The sequence below is a fragment of the Hemicordylus capensis genome, chromosome 5 (genome assembly GCF_027244095.1).
Source record: "Hemicordylus capensis ecotype Gifberg chromosome 5, rHemCap1.1.pri, whole genome shotgun sequence".
NCBI lineage: Eukaryota > Metazoa > Chordata > Lepidosauria > Squamata > Cordylidae > Hemicordylus > Hemicordylus capensis.
The window spans coordinates 239,763,025-239,781,309 of record NC_069661.1 but is presented as its reverse complement, the minus strand read 5'-3'; the positions used below and the strand labels follow the sequence as shown (position 1 = coordinate 239,781,309).

The 18,285-nt window shown below is 44.2% G+C and overlaps 1 protein-coding gene across 12 annotated transcripts in view; it reads right to left on the bottom strand.

The window, feature by feature from the left end:
* Positions 1–17,763, bottom strand: part of CALD1 (caldesmon 1) — a 306,807-nt gene extending 289,044 nt beyond the window's left edge. For 8 of the 12 annotated variants that reach the window (XR_008307722.1, XM_053251774.1, XM_053251779.1 and 5 more), the window contains exon 1: positions 17,595–17,753. The gene's annotated coding sequence lies outside the window, so the exon portion shown is untranslated. Of the gene's footprint in view, positions 1–17,594 lie in introns of all 12 variants that reach the window. The other 4 variants (XM_053251783.1, XM_053251784.1, XM_053251786.1 and 1 more) reach the window with 2 other exon arrangements.
* Positions 17,764–18,285: the final 522 nt, after the last annotated feature.

Sequence of the window (18,285 nt, the reverse complement as noted above, 5' to 3'; positions counted from 1 at the left end):
CTAAAAAATTGGATGCTAGATTAAATGAGAACATTAACACTGAGCAAGATGGATATTGAAATATAAGCTAAAATGAGCTATCAGCATTAGAAAAAAGAAAGTGAGATGAACAGCCTGATCCTTTTTTATTTATTTATAGCAAATTATTATTATATAATAAATTTAATTTAATAAATAATAATAAATTGTTATTATGATGATGATTATTTCTAAATAAATAAATAAATAAATAAATAAGATCCTTTTAGACGCTAAAAAGGCATTTGACAGGGTGGAAAGGGACTTCTCCCAATTACACTTCTAGAAAGATTTCTTTTTGAAATAAATATAAAATATGGGTTTGGTCTTGCTATAAACAGTTAGCAGTTAAATTATATATTAACTGAAGTCTGTCTGAAAGTACTGAAGGTGGTCTTCTCTTCTCTTGTCTCTCTTATTTGCAACAGTCCTACAGTTTGGTTAATGCAATCAGGCAAAACCAGGAGATAAAAGCTATGAGGACAGGACAAGAAGAGATGAAGATGAGGTTGTAATCCGATGACATAGGGCTGGGTCAGATTACACAATGCTAGCTCAGTACTCCAAACACGGTGGGGAGCGGGAACAAGAGTCAGAGTGAGCCTTACCTCCTTGACTCACCAGCATGCCTGCTCTGCTTTTGACACCACCAGCCATCCACACAGAGATAAAAATATAAACAGGATCTACATGCATATAATGTTGCAATAGGAAGCTGCCTTATATCAAGCCAGGCCATTCGTCCATCTAGCCCAGTGTGCCTGTCTACCCTGACTAGCAGCAGATCTTCAGGATTCTGGACATATATTTCCTAGTTCTATCTGGAGATACCAGGGAGTGAACCTGGAGCCTTCTGCATGCAAAGCAGACCCCCTGGCACTGAACTATGGCCACATTCAAAATTCGACCTGCATATATTTAGATAGTGCAGCTGATTGCTGAATTTGATTTGGGAAATTGACAGCACTATCTGAGCTTACATCCATGGCATTTCACACAGTTATGCAATCATGATAATAAATAAAATAGTAATTTTAAAAAATAGAATGATTATTTGAGCTACAAATAGGAAATAACTAAATGACATTGTGGCTAGGAGCTACCAGCCAAAGACAAATTAGAGGGCCAATAGCAGGCAGAGGCCTCAATTGTGCTTTGCTAGTCCATGCTGGAGAGCCACCTAATGATGCAGTCAGTAAATGCTGGACTAACAAGCAGAAGGTTGCCAGTTTGAATCCCCGCTGGTACTATATTGGACAGCAGCAATATAGGAAGATGCTGAAAGGCATCATCTCATACTGTACAGGAGGAGGCCATGGTAAACCCCTCCTGTATTCTACCAAAAGAAAACCACAGGGCTCTTTGGGCACCAGGAGTCAAAATCGACTTGACAGCACACTTTACCTAGTCTACACTGGACAGATGGGTACCGTAGTTGTATTCAAAGTCAGAAAAATCAGGTTTGGGGGAGAGGGGACAGGAGGCAACAAATAAAACATGGGGTTGCACTAGTTTGCAGCAACATCACCTGGATTCTCAATAATAACTGAGTGAACTAATAAGTGAAAGTTAACTGCACAGGAATTAACGGAATGAATGTTAATTGCACAGGAACGGCACTGAGTGAACGTTAATTGCACAGGAAACGGATGTTGCTGCTACCACTACTTCTATTCCGCTTTTCAACAAAAGCTCTAGTTTTCAACAAAAGGCTGGTCTGAAGACATCCAAGACATTGATCAGGCCATTAGTTTGGCCTTCTTCATTTATTAAATTAAAAGGTGATTCACCTGGGGTAACAAAATCTGACAACTGGGATAATTCCTGGTAGTTTACATGCAGATAGTGGGAAGAGATCTGGTCTTGCAGTAGGGAACATGAACTGTCCCCTATGCAATGTAGGTTCCACTGTGTTTTGCATTTCGATGGGTAACTACATGTGAGCCCTGTCTGCTGTGAGATATTCCCTTTAGGGGATGGGGCTGTAGCTCAGTGGTAGAGCATGTGCTTGCATGCAGAAGGTCCCGGGTTCACTCTCTGACATTTCCAGGCAGGGCTGGGAAAGACTCGTGCCTGAAACCTTGGAGAGCCGCTGCCAGTCAGTGTAGACCAGGAGATTTTACCGACAGGGCTCCCGCCCGCCCCAAATCCACTCCTGATTGGAGTGTGCCAGTCTACATAGTCGCTGGATTTAACCCAACCTCCCTGCGGACTATCAGAGACCAGGATAGCCAGGTCTTTGTTTTTCTCCGAAGGGAGGCTGCAAATTCTGGCTTGGCCTGAGATATGACCAGGGTAAAAATATCCTCAATTTCCAGCAGCTTTTGAAAAAATCTCCAGGGCTTCTGCTTTCTCCGAAGGTGTTGATGGAGGTGCTGATGGCTATGCAAAGGAGGTCCTGGTGGCTATGCGAATGGTCCATCTAATCCTTCCAATTAAAATGCCTTGAATCTGCTGCGAAGCAGATTCGTTCTTCAGATACCTCAAGGCATAGAGCCATGTGTGTAGAACCTCCAGGACAGCTCAACTTCGGCCCTCCTGCAGATGTTGGCCTACAGCTCCCATAATTCCTGCCTATTGGCCACTGTGGCTGGGGATTATGGGAGTTGTAGTTCAAAAACAGCTGGAGGGGGGGTCTAAGTTGAGCAGGCCTGGTGTAGACAATTCTGAGCCAGATGGACTAATGGTCTATCTCAGTACAAGGCAGCTTCTAACATTCCTATGTTCCAGATAACTAGAGCACGCTCTCTCCCCCTCATATGCAGGCTCGAGCAATGTATGAGCTACTCTGCCAAACACACTCAATGCAGCACACACACACCCCAGATCTCAGCCAAACCTCTATTTTGCCACCTTCCTCAGAGTGCAATAGCACGCCCATGGTTGGTGGCCTGCATTCTTCTCATGACACCCTACCCTTATTTATACATCAGCCTCCACACACACACATAAAAGTGTTAAACAGACTCTGATTATCCGTCACCTCTTAATGATGAGCTTAGGTGTTGACAAATTGACTTGAAAGCTCTTAAATCTTAACCACAAAATATTTACTGATGGAAGAAACTCTGTTTGCTGAATACATTTGCCTTTCCTGAGGTCAATGTGGTAACCAGAAAAAATTAAGTAATGCGTCAACCATGAAAGGTAGTCTTTCTGGTGCATTAGGCCCCAGTACTAAAGAGACTGGCATGTACGTTAATCCTTTGACATTCATGGGATTTCCATCCCTTCACTGATATTATTAGGCCCACATTCTGTAGACTTGATTCCAACAACAACCAGAAATATGCCTCTGGGTACTCACAAGCCATGCATTAAAGCAGAGGTTCTCAGTCTTGGGTCCCCAGATGTTGTTGGACTACGATTCCGATCATCCTCAAGATAGTGTTGATGGGAATTGTAGGCCAACCATAACTGGGGATGCAAGTTTGAGCACCCTTGCCTTAAGGTGATGGACTTTCCCTCTTTGCCCCAGCACCAGTTATGCAGAGGTACATGCAGGCTCCATGTAACTATTTGGGTGCACAGCCTTCCATAACCTTCCTCCATGCATTTCTCTACTTTAAAGCCATGTATGCTAGTGGTCATGACCACCTCTTGTATTAAAGAGGAGAGTAAATGGCCCAAAGTGGTGTTCACAGGGCCCTCATGCTGTCCACCCAGCAGCCTTACTTTAAAAGGATGTTGATCACAGTGAATATTCAGAACAGCTGGTGGCAACTGGACATTCACTATCTTTCTGCAGGGTAGGCTGTTAAAGGTGAGTTGTTAGGAAGGTGCTGGGATCCATGTGTCTTGAATCCACCATACTGGAACATGTGATGATGACCATTATCTGCAGGGGATTATCTGGTTTTCTATCACTCCATTTCTTGAATCCACCATACTGGAACATGTGATGATGACCATTATCTGCAGGGGATTATCTGGTTTTCTATCACTCCATTTCTAGGTCCAGTTATGGGACATTGAGGCTGAGGATGATGAGAGCTGTAATTTAACAACAGTTGAAGAGCCAAGGTTGCCTACCTGTCGTAAGTCTGTTAGCTTGGCTAACCAAACAGGATTTACAACCCCCTTCAGCACTCCCCGGTGAGTTAACAGAAAGCTGCAGCAGAACTGCACCAGTGAAAAACAAAAGGCTCACAAAGAAAACAGTAAATGAATTAAGTCCCCTGAACTGAACTAGGTACCCCCCATTAACAATAACTGAGTAATAAGTGAACAGAAAACACAGAGCAAGAAATGAAAATAGCGAAGGACAACAGAAGCAAGGAATTAACAGAACAAAACAGGAAAGCGTAAACAAGGCAAACTGGAACTCGGACAAAGTTTTGGAATTCAATAGCACACTGTCTGCAGACCAGCGAAAGTTGCAAACAGCACCTGAGCAATTGAGAGACTGCCAAATATATATGGCTCAAGAGAACCAGCAGCCAATCGGGCTTCCCTGAGTCAGCACTTTGGCTTCCTCTCTAATGATCTCCTGCGCCTGCGTGACTTCCACTGAGCCTCCCTCTTGAGCCGTCTTCTCAAGACAGGTGAAATCCCAAGCTCCTCCCCATCAGAAATCATGTCTGGCAACTGTTGCGAATCCTCAGCTCCAGAGTCTGGACTCCCTGCCAACTCCTGTTGCTGTGCCTCTGAGCCCTCACTAGCAGGCGAATCCTCCTATTCCTGCTCTGACTCTTCTGAGTCAGAAGTCTGAGCCATGACACTACCCTGCCATTAGTTGATAACTTTCACTGAGGGCTAGACAGCAGGAGTGTAACCTTGTTGGTTGTCCTGGACAGGGTTCAGTACTATCAATTCTGGCATGGTTCTCTACACCTTGCAGAACTGGGAACAGGTGGCACTGATTTGCAGTGATTCAGGGTAGATGCAGAAGGTGATGCTGAGGGATAAATGCTCCACCCTCTTGGCTTGCAGGATATGTCAGAGATCTCTCTCATCCCCCAGTTTGTGGAATATTGATAAGAAGGCACTGGGAGGGTCACAAGAGCATCTGGGGTGAAGCTTCATCAGCATGCTGATGATACCCAGTTGTATCTCCCTTTGTCCTCCGGCCCTGGTAAGACACTAGCCCTATCCAGACATTATTCTGTATGAATATACAGATTCTATGCATTCGTACATGTTTTTGTGTGGATGATGTTTTTGTCTGCATTCGTTTTAAAAGTGAACCTGGGTACAGTCCCTCAAATGCATGGTACAGACAGGAAGTGTACTGCTGTACCTGTGTTAAACATAACATGAATAACTGCACCTGTGTCAACTGTGCACTGGTTATACAGGTGTTGAACATAACATCTGAATAGAGCTACTGAGATTCCTGAATGTGTTGTGGGGATAGTATTGAGCTGGATGAGGCCAACACCATCCCCAGTCCAAATTCAGTCAAGATAAAATGGTGTAGTTGATGGTGTGGAGCCAAGCTGATCTAATATTAGGTGTTCAGCCGGTTCTGGATGGGACCACACTTTCTGTGAAGGGGGAGTTTCACAGTTTGGGTGTACTGCTGGATCTAGCTTTGCTATTTGATACTCAAGTGACAGAACGCCTGGTGCTTTTTTCCAAACTATGTGTGGTGTGCCACCAGCTACATCCTTTTGTGGAGAACAAGGTTCTGTTCACCCGAATACATGCCATGCTAATCTCTAGGACTGGATTAATGTCAAGTATTCTATGTGGCTTTTGAAAAGTGTTTGGAAACTGTGACTGGTACAAAGTGTGACTGTGAGAATCCTGGCAGGGACTTCTGCATGCAACACTAATACTGAAGATCTGCACTGATCTGCTACCAATCAATATGCAATCTTCCATTTATATTCTTAAGTGCTACAGTCTGGGGAGGGCTATACCAGCTGAGACTCCTGAACATGCAGTCTGGCTCCTAGTGAAAAGTGTGGATCCACTTTATTAACTTTATCAGGAGGCAGTGGTTGACATAAGTAAACTAAACAAAAAAAGTTATTATTTTTCTCTTAAACGAGAACCAAAAGCAATGCCAACTATTATCTCAAAGAAATCTCCAGCCATGGAGTATGAAAGAGCCTTCAGGTTTACTGGAGCATTGCCAGGGCAGATTATTCATAGCTGAGTGTTAGCATCTCATGCCTGGTGGCCCGTATGAATCTGGCAGGCGATTCATACCAAACAACTCAATTCCAGAACAGGTGTACTCCTATTCAGAAACTCAATATCACCTGGGGCACTAAGCTTTGCTAGAAAATGTAAGCATTTACCCACTAAATTTTCACACACACACACACACACACACACACACACACACACACACACACACAATCTGAGTAGATATAACATTCTAAATATATAAGCATTCCCACAGTCATGGCAATCCTAGTGTAAGAATTCACCAAGGTTGCTAAACCACACAGAGATGGTTGTGAAAATGCAGATTTCCCAGGTAATCCTGGTCAAACTACATTTAAGCGTAGATAATCAGGATCATATCCTGGTTATCCTGGTTAAATGTGGCTTAAACACAGCTATTTTATCAGGACTGCCTGGGAAACCTGTGTTCTCACAACCACTCCGCAGGTCTCAGCAGAGATTAAGAGATTTTGTTCCATTTAAAAATATAACTCACATCTCCCATTGACTGCCCTTCTCATACTCCTATATTGGCTTCTTATCCCCATTCAGTGCAAACTCTTCAAAACTGTAAGACCGTTGCTGTTCCAATTCTACCACAATCAGCTGCCCCAGTGTTTAAAAGGACTCTACCATTTCTCTTTGCTGTCCCTGGCCCTGAAAGTCCCTCACAGAATAGCCATATGGTATCACTCTCTTCTATCAAATATCTTATCCAAACCCACCTTTTCCCAAACCAGGAGCTGACCAGTCAAAGCAAGGAGGTAAGCAAGAACAAACACACCAGCAACACTGAGACATTGAAATGGAGGCAAGGTCTGCTTCAGGCAGAAAGCCTCTTATACTCTTCCTGTCTGCAGGAAAGCCAATATAGGGCCTCACAGGACCGGGAGACTTGAAAGCTGTTGCAGGGCAACGACTCACCACAAGGGGCAGTAGTAAACACTCTCAGCCCCAAGGAACTTGGACGCTCTGCTGTTAGAAACATGGCTTTTGGGATGGGCCTGTAGCTCAATGGCAGAGCATCTGCTTTGCATGCAAGAAGGCCCCCGGTTCAATCCCGGGCATCTCCAGGTAGGGCTGCCCATCTCCTGCCTGAAGCCTTGGAAAGCCTCTGCCAGTTAGTGTAGACCAGTGTTTCTCAACCACCGGTCCCTGGACTGCTGCCGGTCCCCGAAGGGTTGAGTGCCGGTCCCTGACTGGGAGTCAAACCCCCCCCCGCACAACTGAAATCAAGGCACTCACTTACTCAATTTTGCACATGGCACGGAAGAGGAAGAGTATCACGGAGGCATGGGACCCTTCTTGTGCCTTGCCTCCACGTGCTGCTGAGATCTTCCTACAGCTATCTTATTCCCTATCTTTACAGCTTCAAACTGTATGCGATGCGGGGGCATGGAGGAAAAAGTATGGCAGGGGGCGCCACTTGAAGGGCTGCTGGTTCTTGCATGCTCATTGTTTGCAGCCAAAGGTTGGTTGATTGAAACCCAGCTGCCTGTTGTGATCGAGGCGCCTTGAGTGGGAACGCTGTTTCCCTCTTGCATCAGTGGGGCTTGCTTGTATGTTGTTTTCATTGGCCCCATGTAGCTTTTGAATTTTTCTAATGGCCCAACATCCCCTCTCCACTGAGTAATCACAAGCACCTCCACTCCAGACATACTGGAGACAAATTTGTTCACCCAGGCTTTTAGATTCAGGGGTTCTCAACCTTGGGTACCCAGACGTTGGTGGACTTCTACTCCCATAATCCCCAGCCATAATGGCCAAATGCCATTGTTGCTGGGGGTTATGGGAGTTTAACTGAGGGACCCAAGGTTAAGAACCCCTAATATTCCATGTTTGCAAAAGATTCCAAATTTAATTATTTTAATGCTTATATTATTTTCATTCTAAACTGCCCAGAGATGCAAGTTTTGGGCAGTACAGAAGTCTGATAGATAGACAGACAGACAGACAGACAGATAGATAGATAGATAGATAGATAGATAGATAGATAGACAGACTTGAAACCCCTTTACTAACTGCTGGTCCGGGAAACTGCACATGAAGAATGTAGCGGTCCTTGAAACTCTGCACGAAGAATTTAGCGGTCCTTGACTCCAAAAAGTTTGAGAAACACTGGTGTAGACAATACTGAGTTAGATGGACCAGTAGTCTGACTCGGTATAAAGTAGCTTCCTAAAATGGATGTTAGACAAATTCATGGGTGATGGGCCTATCAATGGTTATTAGTGATATTGACTATGTGGGATCTCTGAATAACAGTTGTTGGAAGTGGCGATGAGAGAGAGCTATTGCTTTCACGTCCTACTTCTAGGCTTCCTGAAGGCATCTGGTTAGCCACTGTGGGAAAGGGGACTACATGTACAGTTGACGTGATCCAGCAAGATTCTCCCTATGTTCCAAAAATTGCCCTGCACTATCCAGAAATGGCCATCTTCATGATAAAATAGACTAGATGGGTCATCCATCTGACCTAGTAATGTTGTTCTTAAGAGAGAACACACATTTCTAAGCTCCTTCCCACATCCCCTGGGCAATCGCAGAATTGTTGTTTACTGTGTATTTTACGGCAATGCTTATCATTTCTCTCCATGGATTAGTTGGTGCTAAAAAGGTTTGCCCCATAAATCTGTTGTTCCTGCCTTTGTGTTCTTTAGCTTTCAAAAAAAACCAACAACACTAATGCTTTTGACATGTCTGAGTTACCAGATTGCTGAATTAATGAAGACAATATTCCCAGCATTATTCTGGGTTTTGTAGTAACTTGCCAGTCTTGTGTTTTTACAGTGTGCCCCCCCCCCCCACCGTTAGATCCAAGCTGAAAAATATTTATGGCTAGACATGGTGTTCTTCAAAAGTATATCTGTCTGTAGCACTTCTACAAGCTAATTTCCAATTTTCCTATTTAAGGGCATCCAACCAGTGAATGTGTGAATGGGCGGGTTTGCTTATTGTCTCACACCCTCCACTGCATCTCTCAGAGGACCCTCTCTTTATTTATTATCTGTATGAGCAGAGCATAGAAATATGTAGTGAAAGTTTCCACTGAGCAAAATCCTTTCCAAGTAGAGTACTTTCCCATTGCAGCCTGCCCTAGCTGCAGCTGTTGCAATCACAAAGATTCTCATCGATACGTTCATCACAAAAGTGAGCAGATATTCAGCCATTTCCTGCCCCCCGCCCCAAGAATTATCTACCTTCCACTGCCAAAGCCTTGTGTGTGTGTGCATGCTTTTTTAAAGTCATCATGCAAGAGGACAAATTTATCCCAGCATTTATGGATGCACATAACTGTGTTTTCTTTGCAAACATAAGGTGAGAGATGGAGCCATAGCACAGCAGTAGAATATCTGCTTTGCATGCTGAAGACCCCAGGTTCAATTCCTGGCACCTCCAGGTAGGGCTGGGAAAGACTCCTGCCTGAAACCTTGGAGAACTGCTGCCAGTCAGTGTAGAGTAGACCAGGGTTTCTTAACCTTGGGCCCCCAGATGTTGTTGGACTACAACTCCCAGAATCCCCAGACATGGCCTTTGTGGCTGGGGATTCTGGGAGTTGTAGTCCAACAACGTCTGGGGGCCCAAGGTTAAGAAACCCTGGAGTAGACAATACTAAGCTAGATGGACCAATGGTCTGGCTCAGCATAAGGCAACTTCCTATATGTTCTTATGAGATGTTACTGAGGTCAAGCAGACATACTCAGCCACCCATTTCCTGCCATGCCAACTGTGCAAGGGTGGATGCCAATCCTGTTGTGGATGGGCCATCAGGTGGGAACTCACGAGGCATGAAGAGGCATCACAAGGGTGTCACAAAGCAGGACAAGTTGCAAAACCACTGTTCGATCCAAATGAGCAACCTGCTCCAAGAGGTGATAGACTGAGATATTAAACCCTTCCAGCTGAGACTAACCCTTCCAGGCTCCAGATCCCTGCCTGGAGAGTGGAGAATCTGAAAGGGGCAGCCCTCGGGCCTGAAGTTTCACACTCTTCCTCTCCACTTAGTCCCCCCGCCCCAGGCCTTTGCACAACTCTGTTGCAGTTTTGAGTCGTTTCAAGGACTTGGATGAAAAATAGCTTAAATTCAGTGGGGCAACTGAAGACTCAGCGATGGTGCATGGACAGAACGTTGCTTACCATTCTGAGCCAGAGAAGCCATTCACAGGAAAATTACACTTGGTTTGCTACATATTGGAGCATTATGAGCTGGACCAGTTAATATTCTAAAAGTTTTCCACATTCGGCTTTTAGTTCACAACGGAGGTGTGCGTTCACATATCGGCCAAATTTACCCCAAAGTCTTTGCGAGCTATCAGGGGGCACTTCACACACAATCTGGGTTTTTCATCACATGTTAAGAGTATAAGGTAGCCCGATTTATATCCGGGGTTAAAAAAAATCAACTTTTAACATCAGTTTGGGGGGGCAACTTCAAACTCACAGTAAAGACTCACAGAAAACCCATGGTAAAGCCTGATATCTGGGAAAGCTCCAGGTAACGAAGAATTCTGGCATCACTGGATTGGATTGTCTGTTAAGATGGATGTCAAAAAGATTGCAAAAAAGAGGGAAGAGTGTAGTGTCTGGGTCAGAGCATCAGTCTAAGACCAGGGAAACCCAGGTCCAAGCTCTTTGGGTGGCCTTGGATCACTCACTCTCATCTTAACTTTCTTCACAGAGATCAAGTAGGTAGGTTTCCAGGGTGCTTTCCAGATTAGCCGCTCAACAGCAGCAAAATGCTTCCGTTCAGGCAAATCACATTCAAAACATAAATAGTAAAGCACCCAGCACAGGGAGCAGTCTCGCGAAAATTAACAACCTGAAAAAACAGCAACTTTTAAACGCCGGACATACAACGTTATAGCACTATATCACAGCAATTAAATTCGAAACAAGGCAGTGGAGATATGAATGACATCCTGCTGTCAGCGTAGGGACTGCGGTGTCACAACACAGGAAGTGTGGAAGCACACTTTAGAGATATGCTGTGACCCCGTTGCAGGGTCTAATCTGGAAAGCACCCAGATGAGATGGTGCAGCTTTGAGATGGCTTGAGTTGAGACCGAAAGTTATCATTATGGCTGAACCAATTCATTCTCCTGGATTCCCTTATCAGTTTGGGTAGATGCTCCACTCATGTATTTCTTCATAGTGATGAGTCCTGCTTGGGGAACATTTTGGCTAGCATGGCCCTATGAAGAACAAATGGCTGTCACCATAGCATCCCTCAAAGAAAGTGGTCTGGCATGGACATTTAACCAACTATTGAAATTTGACTCAAAGACATTTAGAGTTCAGTTTAGATGTGATCTTTCTGGATGAAAAGTCACTGAGGCCACATCATGACTACTGAACTGTGCAGTTCCCTCTCTACTGATATATTTCAAGAAAAGAAGAGAATATCTAACGGGTTTTTTTTTTAAATGGCTGATAATATTTTGCCTTTTTTCAGATTGACAGCTCAGTCCTAAACTAGATTTATTCACAGTCCAACCTAAATTGACCCTATCCAACCCCAGCACAGCATCCTTCCAATGGCTGCTGTTGGTATCTGCCTTATGATTCATTTTAGATTGGGAGCCCTTTTGGGGCAAAGAACCATCTTGTTTGTTTGTTTTTCTACGTAAACCACTTTGGAAACCTTTGCTGAAAAGCAATATATACATAGTAGTAGAGTTGTTGCAAGGGTCACTGAGATTTTATTTATTTACTGTGCTTATTCCAGGATTGGACCAAATTCCAAAGATGTGCAAGACAGCTCACAATATATAAAACCAACAAATACAAATACTACTACTAATAATAATAACAACAACAACTAGCTGACCTGGCGCAGAGCATCTGCGCCCCTCGTTCTCCCCCAGCCCCATTTCGTTCTCTCCCCCCAGCCGCATATCATTCTCCGCCCCCCCCCCCGCCCGCTTCTCCCAGCCGGCCTGATCGCCACCTCTTCTCCCCACCACATCTCCCAGTGGCCAGGCCACTTTTCCTTCTGGCCAGCAGGCGGGCTGGAGAGGGAGTGCACCGCCCATTTCTCCTGCCAGCTGGCCGCCTTCTGCCCGGCGGGGCCGAGTCATCCTTCCTTTTGGCCCGCAGGTGGTCCAGAGAGCGAGTGCACTGCCCTCTCCACTGCCCACCCACTGGCTGCCTTCTTCCGCCCAGCAGGCTGGGCCATGTTTCCTATTGGCTGGCAGGCAGGCCAGAGAGAGAGAGGCTGTGCTGCCCTCTCCGCCGCCCACCCACCCGCTGCCGTAGTTTTCTCGCCCGCCGCTTTCTCTGCCTGGCGGCGGCCGTTCTAGCCCATACCCATGGCTATCTGGCAACTGCTCATGAACTCTCGCAAGAGCTGCCACACATGGGATTAGCCACAGCTATGTCTTAGAAAAATAAATATAAAGATGATGATAATAATAATTTCCCATCGCAAATCACATATCAATATCAATACCCATAGCAAATCGCATATCGATTTAAAATTATCTCAGACCAATAAAAGCAGAACAGGCAGCAGCAGCAGAAACAAACTAAACATACTAAGGGGGAGCATAACAAATCAGATAAAAGGCAATCCAAATGTTTGCCTAAACAAAAAGGCCTTCAGGTATTAATGGTTTTTTATATATACACAAAACAGACATATATATGAAATGCAGTCTGTAAATACAAAATATATTAGCCCCATTCAGACATTACACTGTGAATGCATCCAGATGTCTGCACACAAACACACACACATGTTTTTGTGTGAATGACTGTACATGATACATTCGCTTTAAAAGTAACCCTTGTAGAGGCCCCTTCAAATGCAAGTTATAAGTTATAAGTTATATAAAGAGCCAGTGTGGTGTAGTGGTTAGAGTGCTGGACTAGGACCGGGGAGACCCGAGTTCAAATCCGCATTCAGCCATGATACTAGCTGGGTGACTCTGGGCCAGTTGCTTCTCTCTCAGCCTAACCTACTTCACAGGGTTGTTGTGAGGAGAAACACAAGTTTCTCCTTGGAGGAAGAGCGGGATATAAATGTAAAGTAATAATAATAATAATAATAAATCAGTGTTCTTCATTGCAAGGCCCAGGAGACAATGGTGGCTGCTATGGACCGTAGGTTCAGCACCCTGTCTAACTGTTAGGCCTGTGCAAAGCTTTGGCTGATTCAGAAAACTCCACCCAGCCTCCATGATACTGTGCAGAGGCAACTGTTCTCACCGTGCAGTGCTGCACTTTGCCCAGTGCCAGCGGGGCTTCCTTAAGGGAAAAAACAGCCCTTTCAAGCCCCAACACCATCTCCGGAGGAGTGCTGGGAAATGTAGTCCTCCCCAGTGCTCTCTCCATAGAGTTCTAAGATAAAGCACTTGGGGCAGGACTCTGCTTGCTAGTGCTCTGTGCATGCCTTCCAAAATGGCGCTGAAGCTTGACAGAGCTCTTAAAGGGTCCCCCTGACACCAGGAAAAGCACAGTAATGTTTGGAGGTCAGGATGGTGGGAAATGGCTCTCACACCAAGGTTGTTGGGTTTGTTGGTTTGTTTTAAAAAATGACCCCCGCTTGAAAAATAGGGAAGATCATTGTTACAGATAGGGTAACAAGTCGTATTAGAGGCGGCGGCAGGGAGGTGGAGTTTAGAGGAGGAACAGGAAGTGAAGAGGCGGAGTGGGTCGTCTCAGAAGATTTAGGAAGAAAAGCATGCAGTAGCTGTACAAGTTGGAGATGCATGCTATAAATAAAGAGAAAGAGTTTACATCTTAATCTTAAGTTGTCCTGTGTATGAGGGACAGTGTTGCATGAAACAGATAGAAAGTACACGGTTGCATGTTGTATTATGTTGAACATGTGTGACTACATGTTGTGTATACATTTATACATGGTACACTATACACAGATTGCACATGCATTGAACATAATGTGCAACTAGAGCTATTATTGCTATTTATTCCCTTTAAAAATAAGTAAAATGTCCACAGACTGGGTTTTTCTTTTGAAAGTCTCCCAGGCTGGAAATTGCTACAGAATATATTTGAAGCAAGCACTACACATACATGCCTTTCCATTTCCTCCCCTTTACCTTTCCACAGTTACATCCCCTTCTGTTCAGATTTTTCAGTACCCCTCAGAGAGATAGAGCAGAACCAGTAACCCACTTGGTCCCTAGCCAGTCCCAGCACATGACCTTTCCAGAGGCTGTTGCTGGCAATTTCCTTGTATTTTGCACTAACCATCTTATTCCTTTTCCTATATAAACCACTTTGAGAACTTGTTTTGTTGAAAAGCAGTGTGCAAATATTCTTAATGGTAATAATAATAAAGGTGAGAATATTCTCTATCTTGATAACTTTTCCAAACGTACCAAAACAGTTAATTCCATTCCCGTTCTGTATCAATCAAATTAAGATGTCAAGCCTTACCAAATCATTAAGTTTGTTTATTTATTTATCAATTTAGCTATCATATTTTATACCACCTGATATGTTTGGTTGGTAACCTGAACTTCTTGAGGGAAGAGTAGGCTCATACAACTTTTAAGGAGTCTCTCCCTGGGAGCCAGAACTGCTAAGACACAGGAAGCACAGTCAAAGATTCTATATAGAATGATGGGAACTGTAGTCCAACAACGTTTGAAGATCCAAGGCTGGGATCCAGTATATCACACATCACAGTGACTCCACCTAGCAAACTGCCTCACCAGCCCACACGGACACATTCTCCTTGAAGCATCAAGTGCTTCACGGACTGGTTACTATTCTGGAGGGACCTTTGGACTCTACAGGCATTAGGCACTGCTCTCTTAAAAGCCCCAAATGAATGAAAATGTTAGGGGAATGTAGTTTAATGGGCAGCTCTTATAAATTGGCAATTCCAAGGGCAATGGAATCAGGTATGTTGCCACTTTTTCAATGACTGTTAAAGGTAAAGTGTGCTGTCGAGTTGGTGTTGACTCCTGGTGACCACAGAGCCCTGTGGTTGTCTTTGGTAGAATACAAGAGGGTTTTACTATTGTCATCTGTTGTGCAGTATGAGATGATGCCTTTCAGCATCTTCCTATATCGCTGCTGCCCGATATAGGTGTTTCCCATAGTCTGGGAAACTTACCAGCAGGGATTCGAACCTGCAACCTCCGGCTTGCTAGTCAAGTCATTTCCCCACTGCGCCATTAGGGGACTCAATGAGTGTAGCAAGCAAATTAAAAAGTTGATGTTATATATACCCACTGGCAAGAGAACATTTCCTACTATAAGGCCATATGTTTTACAAAACCCTTAAATATCTGCTTTAAATATATAGATAATATCTAGATAGTATCTGAAACATGCAAAGTACATCTGTAATGGAATCAGAAATGATGTCCAAAATTCTGATTTCATTACCAATGTATTTTGCATATTTCAGACAATATCTATAGATTTAGAGGAGATATTTAAGGGTTTTGTACAAATATATGGCCTTGTAGAGGGAGATGTTCTCTTGCCTCTGTGCGTGTGTGTGTATAACACCAACTGGAAAATTTGCTTATGGTGCAGTGGGAAATGACTCGACTAGTAAGCCAGAGGTTGCTGGTTCGAATCCCTGTCGGTATGTTTCCCAGACTATGCGAAATTTCTATATTGAGCAGCAGCGATACAGGAAGATGCTGAAAGGCATCATCTCATACTACGCGGGAGATGGCAATGGTAAAACGGGGCTCTATGGTTGCCAGAAGTCAACACCGACTCGACGGCACATTTTACTTTACAGTCATTGAAAAAGTGGTAGCACGCCTGATTCTGTTACCCTTGGAACTGCCCAAACAGATATGCTGCTGATTGCAAGTCTGTTACATATTTTATCACATTAAATCTCACCTATTGCTTCTTGGGGCCATTTCACATATTATGCAGAGACAAACCAGGGTTTACCTATGAGCATATACTTGAAAGATAGTTGTAGCCAATCACAACTCCTTGGCAAGCAGGCCTGTAGGGTGCATGTGCTTGATACATTCACACTTAATGCTTTTTGGTGCATGCCTAGGATGCTTTAACTTCTAAGTACATTGCTAAAGCGTTATATGTGAAGTGGATCCAGGGACCTTTCCATCTGTTGAATGGCAATAAACCCGGGTTTGGGTCGATGTCTGCTTGACGAGGAGCTGCAGTCAAGCCTAGCTCTCTGATGAGTCTGCCTGTGCAATACACATTTCCAAACAAATTTGTCTGATCCACGCATACATTTTTGGACGCAAATCATAACATGCACATCCTGTGTAATCCACGAGTAAGTTGTCCTGCACCTCCAGTTCATTTCAAGAGTGCTTGTGCAGGAGCACTTCCTGATGGCTTATCCCTATTGTTCTTAAGACAACGTTTTCCTACAAAACACATTTTTCCCCAAGAAGAGAAGAAACCGTAACAAATGAAAGCAAAATATAACCACAGTTGCATACAAAGAAAGGGAAGAAGAGCTACTGAAAGGGCATTTGGTTCAAATATTGGACTATGTAAGCAAATGGTTCTTATGTTATCTTTGGACTGCGATGAAGGCTATTTCCTCTTGTTTCCCCCTTTAAACCTTTGCACTGGTTTCCCCTTCTGTTCCCTCCAGTCCTGACAAATTCTGTGCCATGCAAAATGGCAGTGCCTTCGCTTGCAAAGCCATCTAAGCATGTCAGAAGTGCTCTCGATATGAAAAAGCCTGCTTCCTTTCTTTCTGGAATGACAACCTGGCTCACACACAGAGGTTTTATTATCTGCCAGTCCCACCCATGAACATTCCTTTTTTCTATTAACCGGGAAAGCTCCCTTATAAGAAACAGCCTGCCAATACGCTGCATTACATGTGGAAGGCGAAAAACTAAAAACTGATGGAGAGGAACTGTCAACAAAGCTTCTCTTCCCCCCCCCCCCCCCGTTCTTTTTATGAAAGACAGCCGGAACAGGACATCTGTTTCAGCAACATATCAAATCCATAACATTAACCAGAGCTTTGCCAGGACTGTGTTAAGTTGCCTTCTCTTTGCCGTTAAGTTTCTGCAAGTCCGAGTCTTAGACTCCAGAAGAAGGGGGAGAGAAGTTGCATCTTTTTCAGTGGCAGAGCCTTCTCTTCCCAAAACCATTTTTAAAACCTCTTTCAAAGGGAAAATATGAATAGATTAATTATTCCATAAGGTGATACTGAGAGGCAACAATTCCCCAGCCTAACAGGCCAGTAATTGCTCTCTCCACTGTAGATAGATAGCTCCTGTACATTAGATCGACATTGGATGCAGGTATATACAAGGTGCAGATGCATGCATCATAAAACCTTATCCCCATGAAACAAGAGATTCTGAATTTCAATGGGAAGCGGCCGGCACTCTTAGCAATAACTTGATGCTTGCTAAGAAAGAAAGAATGAAAGAAAGAAAGACCCTGTGCAAACTATAGCACATGCAAAAGAACCACATCACTGCCTCCTTGGTTATCATGCTTAGGATTCCTTAAGCCCTTACCTCGGTAGCTGCAAGAGTTTTCAAGCAGGTAGGTAATGAGGAACAGGCCGAGTGCAGGCAGGAGCTCAGCAAAAGAAGCTCCTAGGCAGTCTAAGCTCCACCAGCCTAGTCCATAGAACTACAGCCTTGCCTTGCCTTGGCCCCTCCCAAAAAGCCAATGCTAAGTGAATACATATCCCTTATGTTTAAAATTGGCAGCCAGTGGTATGCATTGTCCTCAATTTATTCTAATAAGCAGCCAATGGCTAGGCTGCAGCCAAAGGTGGGGTCAGCCAGCCTGAAGGGATGCCTTGTCATTCCCTAGGCACGCTCAGGAAGCCACTCAGAAGAAAACCAAGACCTAAAAACCTCCGAAAATTCATGCAAGCTGCCAAAACTGACTTGCTCCATGCCCTTTTTTGGTTATCCTTAGCAGGGCCTCTGAAAGTAAATCCTCTGTCAGGAACAATCATAAGAAATGTTAATCTTAGAGAAAGAGGCTCTCTTGTTGAACACAAATGGAGGGGTTTTTAAAAAATGGAAATATACTAGAAAACTTGGGGCGGGGGAGAGAATCAGTCCACATATTTACTGATGCATCCGTTATTGGGGAGGCCGGGAGAATAAAATTAAAAGCGAGGCATTTGCCGCAAACAAGCAGCGGCGCTGTATTTGGGGGATGAATACCAGATGTTTTTAAAGTATTTCCTTT